The following is a 7,226-nucleotide window of genomic DNA, read 5'->3' on the forward strand; positions in this document are numbered from 1 at the left end:
AGATCATGCTTACTGAGATAAGCCAGAAAAAGAGAAAGAAAATACCGGATGGTTTCACTCATAGCAGGAGTATAATGGACCAGGGCGAGAAAATAACAAGAATAATGAACAGCCATATACCAGAGACATGTTGTGCGGGTGGAGTGGGGAATGGGATCAAAAACGGGGTGAGGGGGGAGTACATGGTGCATGGGATTATGGTGATGGCACACAGGTGACTTAGTGATGGGGAAACCCACGGGGATTACAATTGAGATGGAAAATATATATATATATATACAAAATGATGTAAAAATAAACTGTTATAAAATTAAAAAAAAAAAAACTGTTTCCATCTGTAAACAGCTTCCACTTTGGATCTGGCAGGGAAGCCCAGACAAACCTAGTTGGCTGGGATATTCTGTTTCAATAGTTTTGAAGCAGTGGAAGGTTAAAAGTGTTCTAAATGCTCTTTGCATTGACTAGGAGTGAGGTGGTTGGATTGAAAGAACTAGCCTTTCATGGCTGCACACTAGACAGAACTGCTTGATATTTACCTATGCTCCTCACAGTCAACTAAAGTCCATCCTTCTGTTCTAACAATATCAAAATCTGGCATGTTACATACCCTACAATGGACTGAGCTAAGGTAAATTTTCTCTACTTTATGTAAGGTCACAAGTGGCAGCTGAAACCCACAAACAGAGACCATTCCTTAGAGGGATCCCTTAGTTGTTTGGACAAGTATGTGATAGGCTGCATTTCTGATCCTAATTATTGGGTTAACACTCCCAGGACAACATCTGTCTCTTGTGTACAAAGGGTTGGAAAGGCTTCCTGGAGTCTGGCAACCCAATAGTTGATTCTGAGAAAAGATTTTTCTATATATTATCAAAGGTTTGTTGACATTCAGGAGCCCAAAAGAAAGCTTTAAAGTCTTAGCTTTTGAGGGCTTCATATAGGTTTTTACTGCTGAGCCACAATTGAGGATCCAAATACTTTAAAGCCCACCTATTCCCCAAAATTCGTAAGTGCCTTCAATTGAAAGGGATGATGAGAGTTGAATGAGAGTTAAAATTACCTGTTTTTTTTTTCTCATTCAAAAGGCTTCATGTACCTTTCTTCATCTCAATCCCAAATATGCCACCTTTTGTTTACATATCAAGCTTTCTAAGGTAAGCCCTGTACCCACATTCTGTTGATTATTTTAAAACCAATATGGTATTCTCCAAACCAGATTCAGAGTTAGAGTTGGCAACTAGGAAATCATCCACATATTAAATGAGTATGCTCTGACATAGTTGGGCCTTCCTGAGATGTCTAAGTATATTACCCCCAAAGTAGGGAATTCTTAAACACCCTAGTCCATTGGGTCCATTACTTCCTTCATTCTCCATCTCCAAACTCCCTCTCTGTTAGTCTCAATTTTGTAGTTTTATTTCCAGGGTTAGTTTTGCTTTATTTTCTGTCTGTTTCTTTGTTTTGTTCCTTTATATTCTACATATTTGTGAAATCACCCAGTATTTGAATTTCTCCTTCTGACTTATTATGCTTAGCCTCATCCATGTTCCATCTATGTTGTTGCAAATAGCAAAAACCTTCTTTTTTTTCTTTCTTTTTTTTTTTGTTTTTGTAGCTGAGTACTATCCATTGTGTCTGTATGCCACATCTTCTTCATTCACTCATCTATCAATGAGCACTTACGTTGTTTCCATAATTTGTCTATTTTATTTTATAGTGCTGTAATGAACATAAGGATGCATATCTCATAGGATTCGTGTTTTTGCATTCTTTGGGTAGATACCTAGAGCTGACCTGCTTTATCATATGGTAGGTTTATTTTTAATATTTTGAGAAACCTCTTTACTGCTTTCCATAAGAATGGAACCAGTCTACTCTCACCAACAGTGTACAAAAATTCCTTTTTCTACCCATTGTTGTTTCTAGTTTTGGTATTTTTTTTTTAAGATTTATTTTTTTATGCCTACAGAACTGGGGTACAGAAACAGTGAGAGGGCTCACCAGAGACAGAGTAGAGAGCAGAACAGGTAAATCGAAAAAGTACACTTGCTAAGGGGAGCAGCAGGCAAGACTGGAGAGGTCTGCTGTGCCATGTGGGTCACCTCCCTGCAGAGAATGGAATTCACACTGAAGTGGCTGCAGCTTACTTGCAGTGCTGCGCTTTAACCTGCTGCACCACCAGGGAGGGCCTCTAGTTAAGTTTTTTAGTATGGGAAGTTCTCACAGTTGTGAGGTAGTATCTCCTTGTGGTTTTGATATGTGTTTCCCTAATTATTCATGTATTTCTTGACTAATTTCCACTCTTTAATTTAAATGCTGAGTACACTTTATGTACTAGCATATCGTACACACTGGCAATATAAAATTAATCCCTGAACCCCTTTTCTCTCCATACCTTTTAATCCCTCATTTGTGTACACACAATCTAGTAATCAAAGTTTAATAGAATTTAGCATTTATTTTTGTAAATTTCTATTTTATGGTAAATTGTTTGTTATTAAGGAATTTTTTTATTTTTTAAACCCTTATGATTAATATGACCTTGGAGATAAGGTTATAGTGTAATATTAACGATATAGAATAATGTAAATCATGTGTGACACATTCCCAAGTATAACATTTATCAATAGATATCTATATTTTTACCAACCCACATGAAGAGAAAGAGAAAACAATTTAAAAACTATAGTTTTTATAGAGATGATCTTGAAATAGTAGAAGTATAAGTTATAGTTTTTTAGATTTGCCTGTATTTCTAATATACGTGTAATTTATTCACTAAACAAGTTACTGAATTGAATTTAAATACTATTTTTTAAGTGCAAAGCCTTTAATACCTTGAAAATAACTTAATACCTTGAAAATAACTATTAATTCTTAAGTTTTTTTTAGTTTCAAACTTAGATTCTTGGATTTGCCACAATTTCAGAAATGTCTGTGTTCCTAGTGTGGTATTTGTACAACATATGCACCTCACAAGCATCTTTCAAGGAACCAGGTGAATGCAGTGCTGCAACATTACACATTAAGACAATCAAATTACATTCAAGTAAAGGTTCAGTGATAAGCAGATGATATTTCATCCAGATGTTTCAAAGGAATAATGATTTGGGCCACAATAAAGCTGCTTAAGTCTTTAATAATATAATTACAGTAAATCCACCCTGCTTTCTAATTTTTAAATTGCATATATATAACTTTTTGTTTTGCTTTTTAAAAAATATTAAACTAAACAAATATATTAAACTATTCTACTTTGTTCTCTAGAGTATTTGATATTCAAATTCCACCAGAAGATATCTAACATGATTTTTATATGATAATTTTTAAGTATTCATGATTTTAAAAAACAAAACAGGAATTTTAGTGTCGACACAGAATAAAAAAGTATTGGTAAAGTACAGACAACATAAGGAATATATCACTTTGATATCATGGCACATTTTAGCTTTTCAAGGAGCCACAGGTTACTAACAGTAGATGCAAGCAACCAGTCTCTTATTTTCATTCTATACTGAAAGAAAACACATTCTCTTTCTTTGATGTATAAGAGCCCTGAGGCATACAGAAAATTCACAAAGTGCATGTGAATTTTCCTTCTGTAATTGCCTACTCTAAAAATAAAAATATCTGAAAAGTAAATTACCAAGGATATATATTCAATTCAGAAAAATTAAATCTAGGGAATATTTTATAGATTTCCTTTCAGCATAAGTATTATCTGAAAAATTTAAAAGACATGCTAAGGTCCTATTCCCTATGGATACGTGACCAACAGGTCAAACTTACCCAAAAATGTTATAAAATGTCAATGAGCAAGGCACTTGGTAAAACAAAAGAGGAAAAATGACCATGTGAAAATGAATGTGTGGACATTTAAGATCTGGAAGCTTTCATATGGATAAAGTTAGATTGTCCTACATTCAATATTCTAACTTTTTAATACCTTGACTATAATACCCCAAACCACTTAGAATTTATCAAGAAAAAATAATATATGGACTGAACAGCCAATAGCATTGAACTAAACTGAACCCATCTCCCTATTTTATTCCAATCAAATAAATTTGATCATGTCTTTTTCTAGAATCATCTGGTTGGGGTGTGAAAGGGACAGACATGGGTGAAATATTATTATGTTGAAGATGAATATTAAAAGAAATACTCAAGGCAGAGGAAAGTGTCAACAAAATGAAGCAGCAACCCACTAAATGGGAGAAAATAATTGGAAGTCATATGTCTGATAAGGGATTAAGATCCAAAGTACATAAAAAGCTCCTTTGTTTTAATAACAAAAAAAAGAACTTGATTAAACAGTGAACAGAGGATAGGAGTAGTCATTAATAGGTACCTGGAAATGGTGACACAATATATGTAGTACATACATGTCCGCTAGTAATTCTGTTTCTTTCCAAGGAAGAAACACAAATGGCCAAAATGTACATTAGATGTTCAGCATCACAAAATATCAGGGAAATGCAAATTAGAATCACAATGAGATATAACTTCATTGTGAATCCTTGCACACTGTTGGTGAGAATCATAAGGATGTAATGTGTAACATGGCAACTATAGTTAATAATACTGTATTGCATAGTAGAAAGTTACTAAGAGTAAATATTAGAAGTTATCACAAGAATATAAAATTATAACTGTGTATAGTGGCAGATGCTAACTAGGCTTATCATTTCTCAGTATGTACAAATATCAACCCATTATGTTGTATACCTGAAAATAACATAATGCTATTTATTGATTATACCTCAATAATTTTTTTAAAAGGAAATACTTTCCTTAAAAAGGACCACTGGTGCAGAAGACATAGCTTTGGTCTGCCACCCCAAAACTTTGTCCACACTCCTGTTCTTTATTTCCATCTCTGTTGAATGTAAGAGCTCTCATTCTCTAAATGCCAGTCTAAACTAATAACCTCAATTCCACTGCCTTCTCCTTTCTTTCAAGTCAAAAGGAGTAAGCAAAGGAGAGCCTCCTACAGCAATTCCTTATTTAACATGATTTCATGCAATGGAGTTCATTTTAAAGTTGATGAGAAAAAAGAAATCCAAGTCAACGTTGACTGAAACAGAATTACTGGCGGACATGTATGTACTACATACATTGTGTCACCATTTCCAGGTACCTGTTAATAATAAGTGAGCATTTATAAAATTTAATAAGACAATTACCATATTTCAATGATCCAAAAGTATACTCACTTTGTTCATATTTTAACATCACTGAATTTGTCACTTTACAATCACTGTAGGCCAGGCTTACACACATAATTGTTCCGATTGTTCATTTTGTTATTGCTTCAATTATTTGCACTATTAGTACTGGAATGTAATTAGCATTTAAAATGTCTTCAAAAATCAGACTATGATTCATCATTCAAACTAAGTGTTATTTGCAAAAAGGCATAGAAATAGAGAAGTGGGGGAAATAAGTAAATGTTGATTGTGAGAAAAATGAGCACAAATTCATATTTTCCTGCAAAGGGACAACTAAGAATGCAATAGTAAATAAGAAAAAAGTTGTGATGCCTGGTAATATTTCTCTAACTTGGATTACCTAAGGTTCTTATTTAAACATGCAGATTCTGGTTCAGTGAATCTGGGGTGGGGCCAGAAAACTATATTTCTAACAAATTCCCAAGAGGTGTTGATGTTGCAAGGTGCTCTCAACTAAGCAATGCAAATGCAGGTGGGTTATTTTGCCAGTGCCCTCCAAGTAAGGAAAATTCCAAAGCAATGAAAGACTGGTGTGATCAACTTATAAATTGCAAAGGACTACTATTAGTCATAAATTTCCTGCTGACTTTGAAAAGAAGCTCTTACCTTCTGGCTATTTGTGATTCAGTGGAGGGAGAAAAGAGTAAGTCTGGGCAGTAAAATAGAAAACAATCAGCATCAAAACTTATAAACTGGCTCTCAATAGAGCACTCTTCATTTTCTCTTTGTATTAACTCATACATTAACATGTGCTTGCTTACTTTTGACATGTTTCAAATGCGTAGATTTCATCTCATTAAAAGCAATGCCACTCAACTTTTTAGTCTTCAATAGCTTTTAGATTACTTATTTTTTAAATAAGTAATGACATGAGAATACCTCCAGAAGGTATCTCCACCACCAGTCTCCTCACCACCAAATCAACCATGGACACTTTTAAAATAAACACTATGTCATCAATGCTTTTGATGGCCATGATGGGGACATTGTGTTAAAAACACAATTGTCAATGACTCTCAAGTTAAAAAAAAAAAAAAAATTATGGATTTCTATATGTAAAGAGCTTTAAAAATATGTTAATCAATATTTGTTATTGTTTCCATTTTAAAGTATGGACAGGAATGATGTCTGGTTTGTTAAATTTATGTTTAAGTGACTTTAAAATGTTTCTATAAATGTGAAATAAAGAGTCAAACATTACATCATAACTGCCAGAGTTTTTCCCTTAGTGCTACAGTACATTTTTTGCTCAGTAAGTGTCCTATATTTAATAAAACAGCAGAATAACAGCCAAATTGTTTCTTCACCTCCTTACCTCCACTTATGCATACAAACACAGACACACATTCACCTTTAAAATTGTATTTTGAAAATAAAAGTATAAAAATCAGCATTTAATAATTAAGATGGTTTTCTGTAAACAATAATAATAATCCATCCTAAAAATGTCCTCTAAATTGGTGACTGTGGGGCCTCCCTGGTGGCACAAGGGGTTAAATCTCAGCATTATAAGGGTATCAGCAGCCACTGCAGCACAGTCCAACCCCAGCCAGGGAACTGACCCACATGGCATAGCAGACTTCTGTCTCACCCACTGCTCCCCTCAGTAGTGTATTTCAGTTATTCTATCTGTTCTGGTCCCCACTCTGTCTCTGGTGAATCCTCTCTTCCGACTCCTCACACCTCTGGCCTACACCCCTGCTCCTGTATGTACAAATAAATAAAATAAATATTTTTAAAAAATTGGTGACTTCAATTTCAGATTGTACATAGATTAGTACATAACCTCTGGAAACAAGAACTATTAGAACACATAATCAAATCAATTTTACTGTCTCCCTTATGAGTAAAAAATATATTAACTGGCCCTCCCTGGTGGCACAGCGGATTAAAGCACAGCACTGAGAACCTAAAGCTGCTTCCGCATGAGTTCAATTCCCGCCTGCCCCAGAGGTGACCACATGGCGTGGCAGACCTCTCCTGACCCGCCCGCTG

The sequence above is a fragment of the Condylura cristata genome, unplaced genomic scaffold, assembly GCF_000260355.1.
Source record: "Condylura cristata isolate star-nosed mole 26May11 unplaced genomic scaffold, ConCri1.0 scaffold00009, whole genome shotgun sequence".
Lineage (NCBI taxonomy): Eukaryota > Metazoa > Chordata > Mammalia > Eulipotyphla > Talpidae > Condylura > Condylura cristata.